The 26,474-nt window shown below is 33.3% G+C and overlaps 1 pseudogene across 1 annotated transcript; it reads right to left on the reverse strand.

Moving 5' to 3' along the window:
- Positions 1 to 14,410: 14,410 nt before the first annotated feature.
- Positions 14,411 to 24,829, reverse strand: LOC143567424 (DExH-box ATP-dependent RNA helicase DExH15 chloroplastic-like; annotated as a pseudogene). Its single transcript, XR_013141412.1, has 16 exons — positions 24,813 to 24,829; positions 23,968 to 24,473; positions 23,242 to 23,417; positions 23,036 to 23,149; positions 22,855 to 22,963; positions 22,675 to 22,761; positions 21,638 to 21,904; positions 20,060 to 20,659; positions 18,283 to 18,561; positions 18,000 to 18,206; positions 17,566 to 17,925; positions 16,511 to 16,747; positions 15,729 to 15,949; positions 15,545 to 15,644; positions 14,581 to 14,727; positions 14,411 to 14,509 (listed from the first exon to the last, which is right to left on the reverse strand). The product of XR_013141412.1 is annotated as a DExH-box ATP-dependent RNA helicase DExH15 chloroplastic-like (transcript).
- Between the last annotated feature and the right edge of the window lie 1,645 nt (positions 24,830 to 26,474).

Genomic DNA, 26,474 nt, shown 5'->3' on the forward strand with positions numbered 1-26,474 from the left:
AGTTTATTTTTAAAAAAATCATTTTCTGATATAAATAAAATCAACTTTTGTACAAATAATATAGATATAAGTATATATGTAATCATTTTTTATATACAGTATGTACTTATATGCTTTATTTATAACTTTATTATTTGGATTATCTCGTGTGTTACACGGGATCTAAAACTAGTATCTATAATATATATAAATGAAAACCCTAAAATCCTACATGTCGCGATGTGGTCGCTCTTCCCTTTTATGGAAGCCACCAGATTGCTTGATTTTTAAATATAGGCCTCTCATTGATTTAACCCAAATTCATGGGTATGGGTTCTACCAAAACCAGATAGCTCTTAAACGGGTTATAACATCTCATTAAATTAAAAATTAATCTTACCAATTATTTGATAGGAAATCCTATAAAATAGGGATATATTAAAATTTAATATCCAATTTAAAAAAAAAGATATTATCTATAATTAATAAACAATTTTATAGTAAAAAACATAAGCGGGTCATGGGTCATCATATCCTAAGAGCTTTTAAACGGGTTATAACATATCACTTTTTTTATGAAACCCTCTCATCATCAAACCCTAAGTATATTATTAACTTTCTTATAATAAAATAAATTAAAATCCAAATAGTAAATATTAAAAAATAAAAAAATGTAAAAAGCCATTCTCTCAATCCATCAGATAGTTTTATTTGTAAATGAAGGCTTCTCACGTATTTGATTCGAATTCACGGGTAAATGTAACAACCCCAAAAATAAGGCTATTTTTTTTTAGAAAACTCACCGTTAGATACCGAGTGTGATGTTGGTTGAATAGTTGAAGTGAATTATATATTAATGTGCTTGGCTCGAACCGTTGAGATGACAACTAATGGGACGGCGTAGTGATTGGGCAGATTTCAGTAGAGATATGGATAAGTTTAGTAACAATACCATAATTTATAACATGGGCTCGACCCAAATTAATCAAACGGGACTGCGACTCGTTTAACCCAAACAAACCGGAACGCGATAACTCCAAAAAGTTTACGAAGTATTCCATAATCATTTAAGTCATGTCAGGTGGGTGTCCGAAATATTTAACCCAAAAATCAAATGGTTTCTTATATCATCAACTGGTTACGGAACCCAAATGAAACAAAAACTGGTTAACATCTAACATCGAAACAATAAACGGGCATGGCCCGATATTCCAGATATTAACCTGAACCCAATAATAAGTCGAGATATATAATAAATATTTAAATCTTACCCTATATCTTAAAATCATATGATTATCGGACCGTTTACTGTTTATCTCTAAACCGATCCAACCGAACCAACGGTTAACGGATCCGCCTGAATCTGAACTATCTGAGCATCTTATCATGATAATTAACAATCAAAAACCGATGTTTTATATACAAAGTCCAGGTTCTTTATTTTATAAAAAAGGTGTTTTTAAATTTATACAATTAAAACAAGATTCTTAAATTTTATCAAAATCCTAACTAGCCAATCCAGTACACCCCTTCCTGCATACGCTCTCTTCTCTGCTCCCTTCAGAACTTGCAGCCAATTCACCCAATAAAATTTCATGCATTCATCTTCAATCAAGAAACCTTCTAATCCTTTAAAATATCAATCTTATAATCGCCTGCAAAATTGCTCTATGCCCTCTTGAAGAACCGAACCAGCCCATGAACAAGAAGAAAATTGGCCCTAAGTCCATTGGTCTCTGCTCTCTCTTTCAACCAAGAAACCTGCAAATCGAATCTTTTACAACCTTACACGAAATCACCTGCTGCAAATCATAGACAAATCTCATCATCATCATCATCATCTGTTGAATTAATTCCTAGCTTCATCCTCTCAAGAGTGCGGGTTTTGTTTACAAGAACACAAGTATTCGGGTAATCATGTATTGTTATAATCAATCTGTTCAATCCATAATCTGTTCCTTACAATCATTCTATTGATTCTAAGGTTATTATACAAATTCCCAGACCTAAATTCCTCCTCTCTTGCTATCCGATTGCACTCGGGACTGGAGCAACCGAACCTTCAAAAACTGTCCAGTAACCAGAAGCATATGTGAGTTTGGTTTTATCATCTTTCTCGTCTAATCCTAAGTGTTTTGGAACCCATGTGTTGTCCGGTGAATGACCAGCTCTATACACGATGAATCAAAATCATGGACTAGTCATTAATATTCCCCAACCTCAACCTTTAACCAAACAAAAGCTGAATTTTTGTAAGTATAGAACCATAACCGAAAACAAACCAAACAAACGGGATATAAACTAATTCATTTAACTTGTTAAACTAACCAGAACACCTGGAGATTATAACTGGTTTTGAAGCTTTAAAAATTACAATTGTGCAGCCCCAAAACCATGCCCAAACTTATGGGCCATCCGGTAACTCGTTTAAGGGTAAACTAGCTTGCAAACGAACCCGATAAGTGACCTTATTAACATCTGTACATTTAACAAAAGTTCCATAAGTTAAACATGCATATTTAAGACCTCAAACCTGGTAAACACCAGCCCCAAAAGTTAATATCCAACCGAGTAAGAAAAACCACCCGAACCGACATTTTGGTGACCCTTTTGATAAGAAATAAGCCGTGCAACCCAAGTAATAGTATGATATCTTTTTGCAGCCATAAAAATAATATTTTGATGATATATAATCTGACCCGTAACCACTTTACATGAATTATCGCATTTAAAACCGAATTATGTCCTTAACGGGCCAAAAACCTTAAACCGCAACATTAACCGAAACCGTTGTCGTTTTATGAACCAAGATATGACATTACATCATATTTTATATATTATAGCTGGGAATAACTGATTTGATGATCAAAACTGAGTTTTGTTGATTATATAGCTAAAAGGGTATTTTTGGAACAAACCTTGGACGAGTTATATTCTTAAATTGTGTTTACACACGAATACTATTTCAAACAGAAATATATATGATTTATTTACTAAAAGCAATTTATAAATATTTTGGACTAATTTGGTTAGAAAAAGAAACCCGCTTACGAGCCTAGACGCGTGTTTCGCTTAAAACCGGCAATGAACAAGCATAGATAAGTCTAATTGTTTTAAAATGATAAAATACATGTTTTCCCAGAAATATACTTAAAATACATTATATTAATTATATATAATCTGACCTGGAACCATTTTGCATGAATCTTCGCTTTAAAAACCGAACTAAGACCCGAAAGAGCCAAAACATGGCCCGTTAGCGAAACTGCAGCTGTGAATAATCTTTCAAAACCCATGAAATGCCAAAACAACCTATTTTAATTTATTATAACAGGTCCTAAAATGTTAGATAACCAAAATTGAGTTTTGTTAAAAATATAGAATAAATGTGATAACGGGCCCAAAACCGAACCGAACCGAAACCACGGTTTGGGTTCCTTACACCCTATTATCAATATAAAAGTTTTAATAAGTCATTACCATGTATTATAACAGGTCCAAAACTATTTCGTGATGAAAGCTGGATTTTAAGTGATAAATGTGGCTAAGGGCATTTTTGGAACAAAAGAAAAGCCGGTTGTTTCTCAAAAACTTAAAATATAAAAATATATTTTTAAATCTAAAACTTATGATCTAAAATGACAAATATAGGTTATAAAATATTAAAGAATAAGCGGAGTTAGAAAAAGGGCCCGTTTACGAGCTTAAAAGTGTTATTTCGTTAAAACCGACGAACGGGCCAGCTTCTAAAGAATAAAATGCTTCAAAAATATAATTTGGGTATTTTTCCAGAAGTTAGGTGTAAAATACTTTATTGTAATGATATAAACCATTTTCAATACATACAATACCCTTTTTGTCAAAAACTGCCGTTTAAAACGTGAATTACGGTAAAACGACATAAATCGGACAAGCATCTTGAAAAATGCAAAATTATGAAGTTTTTTTTTTAATTTCTCACAGTAAGTATAAGCTTATAAAACCATAATTTGAGTGTTTACTTATTTTATCAAAATTAACTAAGTCTTTTACCCGATTTTTGCCGAAACAAACGTTAAACGAAAGTGCGGGTACTAAACCTGTGCAACACCAAACTTTCTGAAATAGCATATTTTTGTGTAATATATTTTTTCTAAAAAATTAGAAGTTTTAGTTACAAGAGCATTCGTTTATTTAAACTATTCATTCAAGACATAGCGTTAAAAACCGACAACACCGGCTAACCGATATTGTCAACTTTTGCACACACTAGGCATGGCTGTTTAAATAAGAATCATTAAACTTTTGATATCAATGAAATGTATATAACTTCTATGTTCATACGGTGGCCCGAAACCTAACCGAAAGCCCGAACTTTCCAAAAATGGAAACTTTATCGAAACCCGACAAGTAAATCGAGGTAACTAAAACTCTCAAGAGTTGAACTATAATACTTATACAACAACACCAATATTGTAAAATTATTTAAGTGTAAACTTTCCATAAAGGGGAACTTTATTCACCAGGAACCAAACACATTGGCCGATAGTTAGAATTAACTAGTACACGACAGCCATAACGAAGTTTACATTGTTGTCCAATAACTTATTGTTGATATATATATATATATATATATATATATAATAGGCGTACTTGGTGGTTCCTAGCGTAGTTGCAAGCTCATAGATTGTCTTTCATTTACACATATTGCGTACGGACCAAGGTGAGTTTCGTGCTGCCCCTTTTACTTAAACTTTTTGGGCTGAATACATGCTGTGATTTACTTATGGTGTGATGTTTATCAAGAACTGTTTCTGCCATTTTTTTTGTCCCACTTTAAATTACGCAATCATTAACTCAGGGAGTGAGCCTATGGCTCGTATGGGTAGTACTATTTGGGAGACCCCCATGCACAGTGACCCTATGTCGGGTAAACCACACTGAGGTCTGCGGACCGTTGCGGCATATGACCTAACATTTGGATTATTGCTTGGCAGAGTAATAATCGGGGACAGGTGCCTTTCGGTTGTAAGTCGAGGGGAGGCTTATGATTGAATGCAGGATTGATTGTGGACTTGATTGATGTGCACCATGCTTTATACTTACATACACGCCAACTTGCGCGCTTTTATAAATTAACTCTTTTATGTGTATGTGAGCTAAACTCACGAACTCACCAACTTTTTAGTTGACACTTTTTAGCATGTATTCAGGTACGTTGAGGATAACAATTTGGATTAAGCATTGTAATGAGTATGACTAAAGATAGAAGCGTATGTCGAACATGAATAGTGAAGATTAGATGCCAAGAAGATTAGTAGAACCGAGCACGGGATTGCAGCAGTGTCAGAGATGAGATAGTTTTGTAGTTACACCTTGTCTTAAATACATAGTGCAAACGTTGTAACTTATTTTTATCAATAATATTCCGTTGTTTACATTTGGTACCAATTTGTCCATAAAACGACCAGGCCCCCATGGCAGGGTGTGACAGTAAAGATCTCACCAAACCTATACAGTTCTTAAACGGGTTATAACATCTCATTATAATAAAAATTAATCTCATCAAATATTTTATATGAAAATCCTATAAAACGGGATATACTTAAAATTAATATCTTATCTTATTTAAAAAAAAGATGTTATTTATAATTAAGAAACAATTTTATAATAAAGAAAATAAATGGGTAATGGGTATCACCAAACCCAGATGACTTTTAAACCGGATTATAACATATCATTTATTTGTGAAACCATTTCATCATCAAACCTCAAGTATATTAATTATTAACTTTCTTTCAATAAATAAAATTAAAATCCAAATATACATATATAAATATTGAAAACGAATAATGTAAAAAATCTAGTGTGTGTATGTATATATAATATATAAACAAAACCCCTAAAATCCTAGGTGTCGCGATATGGTCGTCCCCCCTTTTACGGAAGCCACTAGATTACTTGATTTTTAAATGGAGGCCTCTTATTGATTTAACCCAAATTTATGGGGTATGGGTCTTACCAAAACCAGATAGCTCTTAAACAGGTTATAACATCTTATTAAATTAAAAATTAATCTTGCTAATTATTTGATATGAAAATCCTATAAAACAAGGATATACTAAAATTTAATATCCAATTCAAAAGAAAAATATATTATTAATAAACAATTTTATAGTAAAAAACATAAGCGGGTCATGGGTCACCAAATCCAGATAGCTTTTAAACGGGTTATAACATATCATTTATTTATGAAACCCTTTCATCATTAAACCCTAAGTATATTATTAATTTTCTTACAACAAAGAAAATTAAAATCCAAAAAATAAATATTAAAAAGCAAAAAATGTAAAACAACCATTCTCTCATGCCATCAGATTGCTTTATTTGTAAATGAAGGTTTCTCACGCATTTAACCCGAATTCATGGCTAAAGGTCTCACCAACCCCAGATAACTCTTAAACGGGTTATAACATCTCATTATATTAAAAATTAATTTCATAAAATATTTTATATGAAAATCCTATAAAATAGGGATATACTAAAAATTAATATCCTATTTTATTTAAAAAAAGATATTATTTATAATTAAGAAACAATTTTATAATAAAGAAAATAAACGGGTAATGGGTATCACCAAACCCAGATAGCTTTTAAACCAAATTATAACATATCATTTATTTATGAAACCATTTTATCATCAAACCTCAAGTATATTAATTATTAACTTTCTTACGATAAATAAAATTAAAATCCAAATATACATATATAAATATTAAAAACAAATAATTTAAAACAACACCCGTAATACGGGGGATAAAATCTAGTATATATATATATATATATATATATATATATATAAAGAGAGGTGGGATCTAGAGAGAACTCTTCTTAAATAGAGAACTAGAGAACTAATAAAAACTATTTTTAACTTTTTTTTAAAAAATATTTTTCAATTTTTTTTATTTCCTCCTTCTAATAAGATGATATTGTTTCTTAAAAAAAACCTTCGATGTAGTTCATATGTGCACTAATGTGTATTGCATATATACGATAATGTGTTATTGCATATAATACAACACAATTGCATTATACAATACACACTATTGAATATATGTAAAATACAAACACCTAATAGTTGTACTCAAAACAATCGCATATACGTAATACAACACTAATGCACATATGCACTATATTGTTTTTTGGTATTTTTGTATATAATATAACACTATTGCACTAATACAATACAAAAAATTACATATATGTCATTTAACATTATTGCACATATCAAAATACACACCAGTGCACATATGCAATAAAAAAAGTCAATGTATTGCATATGTGCACTACAACGAGTTTTTTTTTATTTTTTTATATTTTTTGAGTGAATGGTAACAAAATATAAGAATAATGGCAAAAACGGAAATTTAAAAATATTTTTTTAATTTAATTAAAAATATTTCTTTATTAGTTCTCTAGTTCTTTTTTTAAGAATGAGTTCTCTCTTGATCCTTTCTCTCTCTCTCTCTCTCTCTCTCTATATATATATATATATATAAATATATATTACAATTAAGGAATTTGGTGTCACAAAAGAATTTTTGAATATTTTATTAGTTATGTTTTGTATTTATTTAAATTATTTTTACCAAATGTGATATCTTGGTGGGTTGTTTGGTCCAAGTTTGTTAATTGATGAGATGACTTGCTATAACACAATGCAGGTTCAAGACCCAAATTTGGTTTTCTTGCATGGGGCTCCTTCGTTCTTTGAATAGATACTTTTATGTTTTTTTTTCTTTTTCAATTATTTTAATTGTGTTTTTTTATAAATGTGTTAATATTGATAACAATTTTGGTGCCACAAAGTATCCCATTGGGACATTTGGCGAAAGACATTTTTCTTTGTTTTATTTTTGTTCCGGTACCGTATTGAACGTGACGAAAACCTGAACGAATTCGCGTAAATTCAATGCGTTTTGTTTTAGCTCTCTAGTAGCGTAACGAACATGACTAAAACCGACCGAATGCCAATTTTTTGAAGTTTCAGTACCGTAACGAACGTGACAAAAATCGATCGAATTTGCGTAGACTCTCCGCGTCAACGCTTGGGATTGATAACGATCAGGTTTTACCAACACTTGATTTTACCAACCGACTTTACTTCATTGGTCCAAGTTTTTTGTTTTATTTTCGATTTTAGTTACCGTATAATAACGCACGTAACTAAAACCAACCGAATTCGTGTTGACTTACCGCCTCAACGTTTGAGACCGACAGCGCTTGGGTTTTACCACCGTCTGAGTTTTACGACCTGCCCGGCGCGTTGTGTCGGGTAAAACTCTAGTAAGTACATACATTCAAATTTGTAATTCGGACACTTAATTTAAGAGCCTATTTGTTGTAATAAAAAGGTATGACCTATAATTGAGGTGGTTATTGGGATGGCAATGGGTCGGGTTTGGGCCGGGAAACCTATACCCGATTATTAAAGTCCGTTTCAAAGTCGTCGGGTTTTAATCGGGTAATTACCCGTCGGGTCTCATTGGGTTTTAGGTAAGTTTGTTATCGACTTTTAACAGTGATTGCGTCTGACGTGATTTTCTCACATCTAGATCTAGCAATCTTGAAACCGCCCAAGAAGAAGCCGAAATTGAGTGATTTGTTGGTTAGGAAGGCTGTTACTTCCCCACTTATCAGTGGTATTTGCTTATGTATGTCTTTGTTGGTTCTCCTGTTTTATTTCTATTTTGGTAGATCTTGTCGAGGAAGAAGGCCGATAGTGTCTATGGAAACTGCCCATAATGCCATGGATCCCAGGGCAATTTGGCGAATAAGGAAAAGGGGATATTGCAGGGCACCTCAATGGGAAATATCAACTATGCAGTACCCCATAGGATTGTAGCGCTTTGAGGCGGATCTTTTGGGCTCCCGCTTTTTTCTGTGGCTAAGTGCCAAAGGACAAATAAGCTTTAATAGGCGAAATCCAGGACTCGGTGCCTGTTTGGATGACACACAATTTTCTTTGTGGGACCAATGGTCTAATGGTGATGCTAGGACTCAATGCACGCCTCATTTGCTAGTTGATTGAAACATGTTGAAGCCAATATACTCAAGGCATCATAGGGTTTTTTTTTTCTCACGGTGCCTGATGTGAATCACTTTGCAAGAGGCAAAGCACTGAATGAGCTCTGTGTGATCCGAGCCTCCTGCGAAAGCATACGAAATGGTGATAAACGAGCTAGGATCAAGGATCGATCTACAATGTGTATTCACTCTTGAAAGATTAATGAACGGATGTGGAGAGTTTGATTCGATTAACAATCAATATAGGATGAACAATTGAAATAGAAACACAAATAAATAGATGTAGTAGTATGATTCATTAATAGATCGATTCACATGAAGAATACATACATACATACATCCATACTCGCTATCCCGGGAGAGCTCACCCTGGGGTAGAAACTCTCAATACATAACAATATCACACATGACGACCTAAACAAATAACATAAATTATTTATTTATAGACGTCTTGTGCCTTGGTCTTCACTCCATCCGCCTTTTGGATAATACCAACGAAATAATATAAAACTCGTTTAGTTCACCCAAAATAAACTTCAATTACTCCTTTTTTTCCTTGTCAACTTGCAATTATTGTTTATGATAAACAAATAACGATTCAATGCGTCGGTCTAAAATATAAAACCCAACAAGCTCCCAATATTAGGTCAAGTATAAGGCCATGATTTTATCCTTGGCTTAATAGGTCCCATTAACCTGACCTGCTATCAGCATGGAATCCACGTGTGCTTCTACATGGCATTCACCAAGCTTGTCCGAGATGCGCAAACCTACCAAGAAAGTGTCGTAGTGACGTAGGTTGTCGCGGTCTACTAAAAAATAATTAATTAAAAACTTAAATACCTATAACTAGTACGGGTAAGTAAGGTCGTCTCCTCAGGGACTCAAGGAAAGTGTTAATTTTAATACTACTAATTTAATTATTAAACTAAGTCGGACAGACGATGTCAAACGATTTTTAGAAAAAGATTAATTAAAACTAAATACTTACTTACATACGATTTGTAAATAATATTAATGAAAAGTATCCATTCTAGGTTCGGTTAATGTGACATTCAACTTAATCCCATATTCACTTATCTTGATCGCGCAGTAATTACTAAACCTAGTAGTTGGATTGTGATGTCAAACGATACCCTAACCGAATTGACGACACAATTGAACTCGGTTTACCTAATTACCAACTTGTGTTTGTTAAAACCAATTAAGAGACAATATTTGATGATAACTAGTCAATGACACAAGAGCTTAAACCCTAAACGTTGATGAACACAAACAAACAAATGTTGTATTAATTAATAATCCAAAACACAAATTGTTAAAATAATCAATCAAGAATTAAGCAAGACCAAAGCAATAACTCAATCAAGCTCATAAACATTAAGCATATGAATTTGGTCAGAAGTTAAAATACATAAAAACCTACCCTAGAATGAACACGAGAACTTAGCCAAGCATTGACATATCGATTATATCACTTATCTTGATGATCATGCAAATCCGAGATGAACCGGAAGCCTTGGAATGGTAGAAAGTTGCCCTAAAACACCGCTTCAGCCTCTGGAAGTCGTAATAATCCGAATGGGGAGGTTAAGAGGTTTATATCAGGCAAGCCCTAATTTTTGCCGACTTTGAGCATTTCCGCGTATCGCGAAGATGACAGGCAAGCTCCTTCGTGTATCGCGAAGGACAAAATAGTCGCGGCCTGGATCTTACAACTTCGCGTATCGCGAAGTTGTTCCCCCATACGCGAAGATGCAATTTTTCAGATTTTATTATTTTCTTTTCTTGACTTCCTCGTGATGCGTGCACTTCTAATCTCTCACTTCTAGATCTTCGTTCCAAGCCCATAAATATCCTCATTAAGCTCCATAGCTTCCAAGTTCCTGAAAACACATAAACATACTTGAAGTACCAATGTTCATTCGATTATTTAACTAAAACTAACTAATTAATATATAAAATAAACTAACTTTTATCCAACCATCACGTAGTCCACTTCACTGTTTATTCTTTTGGAGTCAAGGTGGATGGGATACGTGAATTTATGTTTTTCAGGACTGGTCATCCTTAGTCTCCCTACAAATCCTTCTTCATTCGAGGCTCCATCTGTTAATAAGGCCCACTTGATTTTCTTCCTGTGCGGTTGTGGGTTCTTATTCTGCATTACACTCTCAATCCTCTCAACCGGCACTTCCATGGTGAAATCCGCAACCGTTTAGCCCTTTATGGTGGGCCCGGGCTTATAATGTAATGTATGTTTGCCCAATTCGATTGCCCATTTGGCCAATCTCCTTGAGAGCTCGGGTGTAACATCCACTTTTATCAAAATAATAAATAAAGGAATTTTATTATAATTGTGTGTTATTATTTATTTTAAATGATAATAAGTTGAGTGTTGGACTTGGAAATAAATTTAAAAAAAACATCGAATTAGGAGTGGTTATGGGCTTAGCATATAAAAGCACTTTAAACCCCTCCTAAAACCCTAGATCACATTTACATTCATTCCACCTACACCTCAAGAAACACACACATAAGCTCTCAAAACACCAAGTTTCGATTTAGCTCGGAACCAAGAACAGACTTCACCAACATGTATATTAGTGCTAGATTAACAGAAAACGTGAAAGGGTCAACATAAAAAACACTATCTATAAAACCCGGATTTCGGATTTAGACTCGTTAAGGTATGTTTTAACTAAAAAGGTTATGTATTTGATGTCGGATTGCCATAAAGTTCGGTAGGATGTTTGATTGGGTTATAATAAAAATATTAAAGTTTCAAACATTATCATAAACGAGCTAATTGGTTTGGTTCATGCTAAACGAGTACAATTTTTGGTTCGTAAAAAGGATGGGTAACTGAAGTCGGTTTACATGAAATTTAGTATGCCACTAGATTGGAATCAAACACTCAATAAAGTCGCAAGCTTTATTTTAAATGAGCTTAGGGGAAATATAGATCAGATTTTGAAGTTGCAAACCGGAGTTGTGAACGTGATTGTGACCGGAAGTTGCGAACCGGGGGCTGCGAATCAGAAGTTGCGAACCTTGTTAGATCTGTTAGGCTTAACTAACAAAGATGGTCTATTAGGTTAGCTTAGTTGACCCCATTAACTTGGTAAATTAAACTCATTAACTTAGATAGTTTTGTAAGTCTGCTATATGGTAAATTAAGGCATTTAGATGTTAAATAGTTAGCCATGTCCAATTAAAAAAAAGGAGTTACTATTAATTCAGAACGTTTCAGGATCTAGGTGTATTTCTAGCCCCCTTTCCTTTTAAACGTCTTGAGGGCTGCATACTCGTAAGTAACAAAGTTAACATACTTTCTTTAATTAGCAAAGTATATTGTATGTGAATGTTATATATATTTTATTTATTAAATGTATGTATGATTAGGGATGAGATCGGTACTGTACCGGTACCGATATCGAAAGTACCGATACCGCATTTGAAGAAAAATAGGAACCGAATACATCGGTTCGGTACCGGTACAGTATTGGTATTGGTACCAGTATCTCGGTAATTTACCGCTTAGATACCGCTTTAGTATTTTTTTTTTTTAGCATTTAACTAGTCCAAAATGGCTTCTATTTTTTTTAGCTACAAAAAAAAGGTTTTTAGTTAATTCTATGTTGAAAATAACTTCAAATTATTATATATCGTTTATTATCACTAACATACACAACTATTAAAACCTACTGTGATATAATGGAAATCACAAAGTGAAAAGTTTTTTTTTTCATAAAATACTTACAAAATCATAACCTTATTTCTTGGTCTGCACAAAAGCAATATTTCATATCAAAAGGCACATTAAAAAATAAAAACTATTACTTCAAGTAAATAATGGTGTTAAGTAATTTATCGTTTCATACCACTAACTTCATATTGTTCTTTGTGGAGATGGTGTTCGGAAATTTTGAATAAAGATAATGGTTTGATCAGTAGGTTTTCAAGAAAAAAAAAGAAAAATTGAATTGATATTATAAAACTTCTTACGAATGCAATATAGATCGCTTAAAATTCGCACAAAATAGGTAAACATAATCAGTGATATTCTTAAAAGTTTAAATAGGATCCTCTAAAAAATTATCTAGATTTATCTTATATAAATTCGGTACCAATACCGATTTTTACCGCAAAGTACCAGTACCGATACCGCTTTTTACCGATACCGAAATTGACAAAAAGGAATGCTGATACCGGTACCGCTTATGAACGGTCGGTACGGTATTGGTACGGTAGCGGTACAGTTTTGGTATTCGGGAAAAAAAGCTCATCCCTATGTATGATTATGTTATGATGACTGACCCTTATAATATCTGTGAATGTTAGGGTGGTAGACCCTTATAATATCGGCGAATGTTAGGGTGACGAAACCTTATAATATATTTGAATGTAGGGTGGCAAATCCTTGTAATATCTGTGAATCTTAGGGTGACGACCCTTATAATATTTGTAAATGTTAGGATGACAGATTGACAGACCCTTATAACCACAATTTTTTATGCCTAGTGATCGTTGGCTCAGGAGATGGCTATCACATACTGTAGATGGTCGCCGTAATAAAAAAAAACTAGTTTAGACGAGTCAAATCAAACCATTTTTGCTGGTCTAGCTGACAGACCAACTCGACTGCTTTAGCACGCATTCGTCGAAACCATAACTAGCAATTTGTTCGAGAAATTATGATAAAACCGATCATGATAAAAGCACGTACTCCGACACCACTACTATCACCGTTTTGCTGCCACCAACTCAGCTAGGGTCTCCACCACCACCATGATCACCGATATAAAAAAAAATAACGGGTTGACCCATTTTGATATATCTTTCCCCTAAACCGGCTTGGTTCAACCAAGGCTAATTGTAGTTCACACCGGTTTTGACTAAAACCACAGTGATACTTTTTTCTTTTAAATGAGACATTTTGACCCGACACCCAACATGCCCCCGTTTGCCAACCTTAATTGTAACCGCCACATATATTAGGATTTAGGAATGATTATATATACAACAAATAGCAAACTGATGCGAGTGAAAATCACTCTTCATTATCAGCGATTCTTTACATCTCCTAAATCAAAAATTACAACCCTACCAGTGATTTACAAACCCATGAAGCACTATTGTACAAGCTTTCAAAGCATTAATTTGTAAAAGTACATTGCCACCTACCAGTGAGATTTCACCATATATGAAATTGATGTAATTGTATATCCAGTTGAAATATATCCATTCTAAGATTTTACCCTTCAAATTTCACCGACAAGACGTAACACGTCCTTAAGGGGTATTTTAGTCTTTCGACATTTCAAGGGTAAAAGGGTAGTTCACATTGACTGACCTACATACTTCATCCTGCAAGTTCACTTATTGGTGGTCGATCCATCACGCTAGATGCAGCTATCGCGTTTCTTTGTAATTGAGGGTCAATATCAGGCAACTTAGGAATCTAAATTCACAAAAAAAAAATGTTGAAAAGTTTTTACTTTCTAGAAGAAAAACATAACCTTAAACATATACCTGTGCCAGCACATCAATTGTTCGGCGTAACAATCGCGCTAAATCTCCTTCGTCCATTGCGCAATCCACCATCATTTCCCGCCACGTCAGACCAGATGCCCATGCTTCTACCATACCCGAAAATTGGCTATCTAAACAGCAAGGTATCTGCATTCATATGCATAAATATTTAAAACCTCATAAATCGTTTTTCATATTATTTCTTTTAGTAATCATATAAGTTTGTATAATCATATGTTTTGGCCCGTTTAGGGCTTGTAAACGACCAAAACAAACATGAGCGAGGCATTTTAACTTTATCGAACAAACGATTGAGTATAAATAATGGCAAGAACAGGGTTTTCTTTTCGTGTTCATTCGTTAAGAAAATGAGCGTTTTCATGTTCGTTCGTTAGTAGTATAATGAACGACTCATGAATGTAAACGAACATAACCAAGCAAGCACCAATTATAAGTAAGCATAAACATCAATCTGTTGGGCCTAAAAAATTAATAAAACTGGACTACACTGTAACAACTGATATTTTAATTTCATAAAACTACAGTAAATTGTAAAGACCTCGTAAACTTCAAGTCTTAAATGAATATATAAACGAACGAACTTAAGCAAGCGTAAACTAACAAACATAAACAAATTTTATTGAACGCACGGTCATGAACATAAATGAACGAATGAAACGTTTTCATGTCCGTTCTAATTACTAAATGAACAAAAATATTTGTTCATGTTCGTTCGTTTATTAGATAAACGAGCTTAAAAAAGCGTAAACTAGCAAACATAAAAAACAAACATAAATGAATTTCATTAAACGATTATTCACAAGCATAAATGAACAAACGAGACATGCGTTCACATTCCTTCATTTAACTAAACGAATAAAAGTTCATAAGTTAACTAAATGAGCGAACTTCACGTTTGGTTCATTTACAATCCTAGGTCCATTAATTAACCCGATGAACTAACCTTTACGTCATGCTTTTCTTGAAGTTGCAAGAGTGATCTTCTGTGGTCATCTAGAAAATTAATAACTTCTAAAACAGTACTAGAAGGTTCATAAATATAACTGCAAGAAGAAATTATATGTTAAACAGTTAAAAACCAATTAAACCATTAAACATTATAATAAGATAAATATAATATAACACACCTGTTATTTTTTGAAGGTCTAACTTTAATTCCTTCAGAAACAATGCTTCCACACACAGCAGCTAATTGTGGTGGTTTAAGATTAAATAATACTTTATTTCTAAGAACCATTGCAATCCAAAGCTCGTTTTCGCCTCGAAGAGCCGCAGCGGTTTCACCAAGAGGAAATATTACATGTGTATTAATATCTAAAGCACGTATTTCATGTATCACATTGCTCACCTGTTGAAAGTATTTATCATTATTACTATAGTAATTACTATATAGATTAACTTCAAATGTCAGTATGAACAGTGTTTTTTAAAGTTTCATTTTCACCCCTTATACTATAATAATATGCACCTTTAATTCATTTACTTATCATTCAATTTGATTTTTCTCTAACGTACGTTAATAACTTTTTTAAAAAGCTGAATACACAACTGCATTTAATTTTTTCTTTTTTTCTTTTCTCAACATTCTGGTAAAATTTTGTTGAAAACAGAGTTGTATTAAAAATAGAGTATTTTTTTTGGTATGGTAAGCTATACGAGTGCCTCGGTACCATGACGAATTGAACTGATTCCGGCCAAATATTTTCGATCGATGTATTTCGGTCGAGTTTAAAACACGTGTCGATATCCTTTTGGGCATATCACTACTTTATTTTATTTTATTTTTTTGGGTTTTCGCTTTTGGTTGCTATAGCGAGTGCTGGTACTGTAACGAACTGAAACGATACAGACCAGTTCCCGCCACATCGCACGGGGAATTATTCGAAGTTATTGTTACTTATCAGATTACCTGCAGAAACTCCTTCCATCCAGATGGTTCAATCTGCCGTAAACGAGTTATTAAACGATTTGATCTCGCTTTCAACCGTTGGATCTTTTCCTCAGTGAATCTAGCAACATCCACTATTTTTTTGTATTCTTTAAATCCTTCAGTTTTAGCTATTTTTTTCTTTAAATGAGAAACTTTATTTCTTTGATTCTTATAAGCTTCTACTGCATCGTAGTATACTTGCGAATATTGCACAACCTAATTAACAAAAAAGATATATTTATTAGTAGTTAAAACACAAATATCCAAATGATTTCATAGGGATTTGAAGTTGCAATAATCAGTTTTTAATGTTTGTAATTAAAGGTAATCTGTTTATCATCTACAGGCCACAGAATCCGTTTGGATAATCGTTTTCATACTAGTTAGTAACATATATAGTATATGACTATTTTACCCTTCTTAAATATTCAATTTTAACTCTACTTTAATATTTGAATCAAAATGGTTTAAGCCATGTAAACAGATTCATTGAGATTAAGGAATCGAGTTATAAAGTTTTTAAATGTAAGGTATAATTCATTTATAATACGATACAAAAGTTGATTTATAATCCAATTATTTATTTGCACTTCCATACCTAAGGGTCTATTATATTTTTAAAAAAATCAGGTTATCAAATGGTTAATATATTTCATGATCAGAGGAAACAGATTATTATCTGATGCATCAAAAATATCAATTTCAAACTTATTATTGAAAAAAAAACATTTTTTCCATGATAGTATGATATGTGTATTATTTAGTTAAAGATATGAAGAGGATGAATATAAAATATTTCACACCACATGCAAAAAGTTATACGTGATTATTAGACAAATGCCTTATTTTTTTAATAAAATAGGTAAATCTTATATTTATTGAAGAATAAGGGCAGAATAGTCATATTCTCAATTGTGTTTTAATGAAATAGGTAAATGTGATATTATCAATGATATCTCTTTTGCCTTCACGGTAAGTATCATAATCTTTAAAAAATACAAACGAAACAAGAAACAATGATTATTAGTTATTACCTCATTATCCTCAGGAAGACTACTTAAAACAGGCACGTTTAAACTCCAAGACCACGTCTCTAACGACCCTTCCATACACCAAATACCTCCAAGTTCAGATTGACTAAGCTTCTGCCACTGCATCTCCATTTTTTCAAGATGAACAGTCATGATTTCACGAGGCAAAGCATCACCATTATTCAAAGCAACATTAGGAAAACCCACTCGATAAACCGTCTTAATACACCTTTCTGTGAAAAGATACCATGTGTTATCTGAACCAAGAGCCGCATAATAACACGGTTTTATTGTTAGTTGACGTTCCAGGTCACCATCATCTCCCGGTATCATTTTGAGAGCAAAAGAATCATTCTCAACAACCTGTATGCAGCAAAGTAATATGATATTTATAATTTACTTTTAGTAATAAATTTTAATGCATTAAAAACACATACCATATTTTTAAGTTTTGAACCATGCATGGAATCAACTTCACCTAAATAAACAGCAGGGACCAAATGTTTGGTTCCAGCATTATCATGATACTGCAAACACAAAAATGGTAAATGCCCGTTTTCCAATGTCTGCAGCAACGGTCTCAAAGAAGACATTCTTTCCATTTCCATTTTTCTACGCAACTCTGTTCGAACACGTTTTTCTGCCTACAAAATATAAATATCATTGTGACATTGTTTACTATAATTATTAAAGAAGGCACTTTTTTATGATAATACATACTCTGAGTTCCTCCTGCAAATCTGCCATTTCTTTGTATGCTGATTTTGATAAAATAGTCTTGCTCTTCCTGTCAATAGCTTCATCACTAATTTCAGAAGTCAAAATCTGAATCTCGTTTTGTATGTTATTAAGTTCATCTTGAGCAGCAACCATAACATTACTCCCAACATAATTTCCAAAACTCTGTTCAACCAACTTTCTTGCTTCTTCTAGAGTCCGTCCTGTTCTAGAAACTTCTGTACCGTCTCCTTCATTTGGTATCTGAGTAACTTTTGCACCCTGCCAAGACATATTATTAGTTATGCTATGTCACTACAGGTGGTAGGGCAAAGGGATCGTGTAACAGGCCAAAACATGTTGGGTTGAAACGCGTCACCTTTTAATATGAGTTGAAACGGAATAGAACCATTCCATCGATTCTACACGTACCCAATTAACCCGACCCAATCAAACGCTTTACCCAAAAACCGACTAAACCGATTGTTAAGGTCGGGCATCGGTTATACCTTTAACACCAAAAACCCACATAACCAAAACTGATTAACCTGAAACCCAATTACCTCGAACTACTTGGTCCAACATTTGGTCTTTTATCAAGAGTTCGTGAATACACATTAACTTCCCAAATAGTTTGATTATGTTCCTGTCTTAAATTATATTAATTTATTAACTTTCCAAATAGCATGAGGGTTTGAATCTTTTAGAACACAAGTGTAGTGTGTAAACATTTTTTATAAATTAACATATATGTCCAAACGAAAACTACCCAACCCGATAACCAACAAGCAGAACCCGACAAACCCGATTGTCTTACGGAATTATGGATTGGTTGCCAGATACATTATTATGCATAAACACCCGAAAACCCTGACCCAGACTACATGAAACCCAAATAACATGCCCGATCAACTATTCAACACCCCTACAATGGGATGAGTCAGATCTTTGTCAATTCTTTTTTAATAAACGATCAATGTGTTAACTATGATTACAAAAACTATTATTATTATCAAAAATATAGATCACTTAAAACAATTTAGGGGGTGTTTATTTTACCTCCTTATAACTTTTCATTAAGTTAATAAGTTACAAAATTGTAACTTATTAACTTTTCCCTCTCACATCAAAAGCAATCCCAAACACATCATCATCATCATCATCATCGTACTCAGTATATCCCACCAATAGCCAAGCTATGGTAGGGTCTGAGGAGGGTAAGATGTAGACAGCCTTACCCCTACCCCAAACACCTTATTCTTTTTTAAAAAGTTAATAAGTTATAAGTTAGTGAAAATAAGCAATCCCAAACACCCCCTTATTAGATTGTATGAACTGAAAATGGACTTTGGGCTACTTTCGACCCATTTGAGCAGAACCATTTAGTTAACTTCTTTCTTTGATCCGTTTGAAATAAAACACAACCCAATATTAGACATAGGTTAATATATATTACATTAGAGGGATTAGAGTGTAACATTGAGTTATATGGGTTTGGATCAAATACAAATGAAATTTGTGTGCTAATTGTGAGAATCAAGTAGAGTAATTATATATACAAGTAGAGTAATTATGTAATTACATCATAGAGTAATTACATAATTACTCTATGATGTAATTACATAATTACTCTACTTGTATATATAATTACTCTACTTGATTCTCACAACTAGCACCTTAATTTCATTTGTACGTTAACTTTCCCCATCTTTGTAATATGTACCATATAATTACAATACACAATATACGATCTTTTACAAGATAATCGTTTGCATATTACCGCAAGAAGATTGAGAACCATTCCATACGAAGCAGTAAACTGTGAAACAAGTGGTTGCAACCCAGCTATAAGAAGTCGACAACATTCTTCAGCACCTTCATAAGGAGTCTGAACAACAACCGCATGGCCCGTTTTATCAATCCCTCTTCGTCCAGCCCGGCCCGCCATTTGAAGCAGCTCATTGGTGGTTAACTGGATCCGTCCACTTTCACTCCGTTTACTGAGTGATGAAATCACAGCCGTTCGTGCAGGCATGTTGATCCCAGCAGCAAGTGTTTCGGTAGCAAAAACGACTTTAACGAGTCCTTTTTGAAACAATTCTTCTATAAAAGATTTCCAAAGAGGTAAACAACCTGCATGGTGAGCTGCAACACCTCTAAGTATCCCTTTCACAGCTGATTCTCTAACCGCATCGGGATATTTGAGTCGGAATCGTTTTAACGCAAGATCAACTTCACTTGTTTCGCACTCGTCTAAAAGTTTGTAGTCTTCTAGATACTGAACTGCCACGTCGCACCCTTTTCGGCTAAAGATAAACCAAACTGCAGGTAACATATCCCTTGTTTCAAGGTGCCATATTGTATCTACAACTTGAGGAACCTAAAAGATATCATAAAGGAATGGAAGATTATGTTAAGAATTGTAAACGAATAGAATATTCGTGTCCGTTTGTTTGGCATTAACTGAATATACAATCGAACACGAACAATTAAACAAAAGTGTTTTTCTTGTCCGTGTTCATTCGGTAAGAAATGAACGTGTTTGTGTTCGTGTTTGTTTATGTTTGTTCATTAACAGTATAAACAAATGGTTCACGAATGTAAATGAATGAACATAACTGAATATATATGAATGAACATAACTGAATTAAAACCAATTTAAAGTGAAAATGCACAACAATGCATTAAGCCTAAAAGGTTACTAAAAGTTAAAACTAGACTAAGTTGTAATGGGCCTAAAAATAAAATGAATATATTAACGAACACAGCTGAACGAACTTATACAAACACACACTAAATGAACGTAAACGAGTTTAAATGGACAAACGTTCACAAACATAAATGAAAAAACGAGACATTTGTTAATGTCCGTTCATTTAATTAAATCAACAAAAATTTGTTCATGTTAGTTCGTTTTTTTAAATAAAGCAATATAAATGAACTTCTTGCCGAACGGTTCACTGAGATAAAACCAATTATAAGCGTGAACAATGTGTTGGCCCTAAAAATGTTGTTAAAAGTTGACTACATTGGAATGGTCCTAAAAATTTTACGAATATATTAATAAACGTAAACGAACCTCCAGCGAATGTTGATATAAATATATCAATATTAATATATTAATGATTGTATTAAAAAAATTTAAGGAACAGATCTAAACTAACAAACATGATGAACGTAAACCAGCGGGCATAAACAAATTTAAATGAACGAACAAACGAGACATGTGTACAGGTTTGTTTGTTTATTTAATAAGCGAACCTCCCGCCAAATGGTTCATGTATGGTTTACTAAACATTTGATTTGTTTACAGGCCTAACTATGTTGGTCAAATATTGAAATTGCAAATGGTTTGTACCTGTGAACGTCGAATGTTGCTTTTGTCATTCTTTGAAGACGGTGATGCATTAGAATCATAGTTTCTTGAGTTCCTTCTTCTAGGTCTTTCTTCCTCATATGACTTGGTTCCCAAAGAATTAAGTTGCAGATAATTGGTTGATAGCTTCCGGTTCATACCCGTTCCAGTTTCATTGAGAAGTGGAAGCAAAGCGGTTTTGGTAGAAAAGTGCCAATTCAAAGGAACTGGACGTTTTGTTGATGTTACCAGCTCGGTTTTACCATGAATCTAGAACACAAAAATCCAAAAATTCAACATGATTTCAAATGTTGGATGCTATTGGTGTATAAGATAGGCCTGTAAGGAACCAAGCAAACAGAAACGAAGCATGCTCATTATGTTCATTTGTTTAACTTAACCAAACAAATGATCAAGCACGAACAATTTAACGAACGAAAATCTTTTGTTAGCGTTCATTCCTTTAAGAAATGAGCATGCCCGTGTTGTTTATGTTTGCTCATTAACAATATAAAAAACAGTTCATGAAAGTAAACGAACTCAAAAGAGAACACAGATGAACACGCATAATTGAGCGAACAATTAAATTATATTCGAGTTGTCAACATCATTCTGTTTGGCTAAAAAACTAATAACTAAACTAAATCGTAATCAGTGATGTTATAATTTCATAAACCAGACTAAATTGTAGCGATCCTTCAACTTTTCTAATGAATATATAAGTGAAAGAACTTAAAACAAATGTAAACCAACAAACATGACTGAATGAACAAGGCGTGGGCTCATGCTCATTCGTTTAGTAAATAAACGAGTATAAACGAACTTCCCAACATTCTAAAAATTTACAGACCTATAAAGCGGGACTATATTTTAACTGAATCTTGTAATTAGAATTGGAGTGGGGTGCTCAATATATACAGGAAACTGGAAAGATACTAGAAACCAGAAATCCTTGAGATACCTATTTTTAGGGCTAAATACAGCTTAACCCTAATAATAACTCTTAATAAATATAATTAGCATTGTGAATAGAGAAATACCTGATTAATCCAACCAGATAACTCATCTGGATTTGCTACTGTTGCTGACAAGCATATAAGTTGAACTTCTTTTGGACAATAAATAACCTATAAAAACGTATAATTACACACAGTTAAGAGTGTTATACAGCACTCAATGTGTCAAATATTATACAAACTTAGGTCAAGGAAAAAACGCACTATCTCTTCCCAAACTGTACCCCGAGATATGTCACTAAGATAATGCACTTCATCCAAAACAATCACATCAACATTGAAAAGTCCACTTTCTGATGACATAATTCCAACACTGCATTCAAAAAGACGTGCAATGAATGTAATATGCATAGAAACATGAACTTACACAGTACACAATACACACCTCTGATACAACATGTTTCTAAGGATCTCAGTGGTCATAATTAGAACCAGTGCATCCCTGTTAATGGCAGAATCTCCAGTAAGAAGACCAACATTATCTTCACCAAATGCATCACTGTAAAACCAAGAACCAAATGTGTTGATTGTTGAATAATAATCAAATTCACATTAAGATTAAGTTATGCTAATTTCTAATATAATATTTACCAAAACTCGCGAAACTTCTGATTCGATAGTGCCTTTAGAGGAGTAGTGTAGAATATTCTTTTCCCTCTAGCTACTGTAGCAACAGCTGCAGCTTCTGCAATCAAAGTTTTACCTGCACTTGTAGGTGCAGAAACTACAACTGAAGAGCCTCTTAGAAAAGCTTGAATTGCTAACCTCTGTACAAAGTCAAAGTCAAAGTCAACATTATCAGGCTTTATACTTAATGTTGGAATCATATATGAAGATCAGCAATTGCAGGTTGCTAGAAAGCTGACTTTTAGGGCAAAATTAGGCCTGTAAATGAACACGAACAAATGCATGTTCATGTTCATTCATTTAACTTCAAACGAACACGAACACCTAATCGAACAAATATTTGTGTTTATGTTTGCTTGTTTAAAAAACGGAACATGTTTGGGCTCGTTCATTAAAAAATCTAAACGAACAGTTCAGTAATATAATTGAGGTAAGATAAACGAACATAAATGAACAAAAACGAACACGCTTAAATGAACAAATATAAAACATATTAGAGTGATATAATTTGTAAAATACAAATAAGATTAAATTACTTTCTATTAATATGTAAACGTACAAGAACGAACATAAATAAAAGAAGGAAATCGAACATAAAAGAGCGACCGAAACACGTGTTCATATTCGCTCGTTTATTACCACTGAACGGTTCACTTAAACTAACAATTATCATAAAACTGAAAATAGGACCTGAAATTTATCAATTCTGAAGTTATAAACCGACGAAAGCTCATCAACATCCAGTATCCCGTCACCGTACTCTCTGACGTCATTCCGAATCCTCTCAATTCGTTGCCACTTAAACTCTTCAAACCGAGACTTGTTCTCCACAACAACATTCTCGACGTCATCGTCTTCAATTTCATCATCATCTTCTTCAAACTCCGCATCCACTGCGTACTCTTCCGCTGCTTCTTCTTCATCATCTTCATCTTCTTCGGTGTCTGAAACCTGAGACTGAGACTCGCTTCCTACCGAATAACGTGGTTTTGGGGATTGGAAATGGTGGTTGAGGCTTTGGAAGGATGTACGGAAAGAGAACGGTAGGATGGCGCGAGAGTGAGGTTTGAATGTGAAGAAGAAGAAATAATGGTGAAAATTAGGGTTTTGAAATGAAGATGAATATGAAGAAGATGAGAGTGTGTTCATGGCGGGAGGGATGGATTGGGTTGTGGCGTATGCTACTTGTGGATATACTGTGTGGTGGTCATTGTTACGACGTCGTTTACGGATATTATTTGTGGCTTGCAAGTTATAAAGAAGTTTATTATTGCTCGATTAGGCTTTGATTAAGCTTTCTTAGGATAAAAATAGAGTTTGTGATTGTTGATTGATTACGTTTGCAAGCATATACATCTACTCACTCCTGTTTGTTTGTATCGAAGATATATGTAAATCAAGCATATATATAAAGCAGTCATTTGTCACTCACATAAAACACTATTCATTAATGTTTAAATTAAGTTGCAAGTTGTACAAGTAGCTAATACTTTTGAGTTTACACACGTTTTCTCTTCTTTGTGTTGCCCACCTACCGGAATCCATGAGTCATCTTCCTGGATTTTACTTTCTCTCTTATAGATTTTGTTCAAATAATGTTTTTGACGGAATTTTTTGTTTAGCGTTTTCTATATTGAGTTTTAAGAGAATAATTGGGTTGACTATTGTTGAAGTAAGATGACTTAAAACAAATTTTAAATGTTTTTGTAAACACAACTTCTTAAAATTAATTCGGGTCAAAGCCTATTTGAAATACTCATTGTCCAGTGTGTTGAGGGCATTCTCAAATTCAAGGTAAACATGTCATATTATTAATATGTCGCATATATACGCTAACTCTTCACTAATTATTTATGCACTTCTCTATTTCCTACGAATTTCAAAATTGACATGAGAACTGATATTGTCAAAATGTGACCAATGTCCTAGGTTGGAATACTTCTTTATATATGAAAATTTGATTTGTTAGAGCCTAAAACATGATAGATATATTATACCTGCATTTTTTAGGCTAACTTATGCATATCCAAATGCACAAAACTACCACAAAACACGTAAAATGAACAATGGCTACCACACACTGTAACGTACGGGTATAAATACATGTTAAAGATAAAGTACATGGATGATTTGTGGTGAGGAATTCTACTCACAACCAAGACAAATCCGATAATTTCCTTTCCTTTTGTTTAATCCTTACACAAAGAATGTCGGTGCATGACTTTGATGTCATTAGCGATGGGTTACATGATGGACATAGGCGATTCGAAGTGGAGACGTATAGATTGACAACGGTTGGATTAAGAAGTATCTTGATTTTCAGGGAACCGGGGAAGAGTAGGCGAGCAATGTTTTTAAAAATAGTTGAATCAGCCATCTAACTGGTTTAATGATAGGGTTGGTCGAACCATACTAGAAACTGAACGATTTAAAATTTAATATGAAAATGAAACATATAGGTATATGAGAATTTAGACTAAATCACAATTTTTGTTCTTATGATTATCCCAAATTATGGAATTGGTCAAATACCTAGAGGAGTTGGTCCTTTCTTTTAAGGTGATTTAACTAAAAAGCTCGGCAGTAGTTACTTGTTAGTGTAAAGGAATAAAAGCATGGATAAAATTCAAATAAAGGGTAACAAGTGAAGGTCATTTTTGGAAATGACTCATTCCATAATTTGAGATACCAAGGACAAAGTTGTAATTTACTCAAGAATTTAAAATAAAGTATATTGCTTTACTTTTGTATGGTTTTAAATATTTAATAAATAAATCATTTATATGAATTGGTCCTTCAATTAATAACCCCGATCTTGTTATGAATAACTACGTGATTATCTAAACGACTCTGTAACTTAAAAAAACATGTTAAAACTTTTAATTTAATAAAATATAAAAGTTAACTAACTTAATTGAAACACTTTTTAAAGTTGAATGACCTGATTGAAACACTTCGAAAACTTTAAAATGATCATTCATTTCACCATTATATATTTGTATTCATGTTATGGCTTATACATAATGATCTCTTGTATTGATCTCTTGTATTTAATACGAAAGACCTAAATAAAACGAGTTCTTCCATTCTCTTCTATACATCCTACGTTGTTATCTTTATGTACTTTATATATCGTACATCCTACGTCGTTATCTTTATGTACTTTATATTATAGTTTATATATATGTTGTTAATGG

The sequence above is a fragment of the Bidens hawaiensis genome, unplaced genomic scaffold (assembly GCF_021521415.1).
Source record: "Bidens hawaiensis isolate Kalapana, Puna unplaced genomic scaffold, B.hawaiensis_p1.1 tig00023403_1, whole genome shotgun sequence".
Taxonomy (NCBI): domain Eukaryota; kingdom Viridiplantae; phylum Streptophyta; class Magnoliopsida; order Asterales; family Asteraceae; genus Bidens; species Bidens hawaiensis.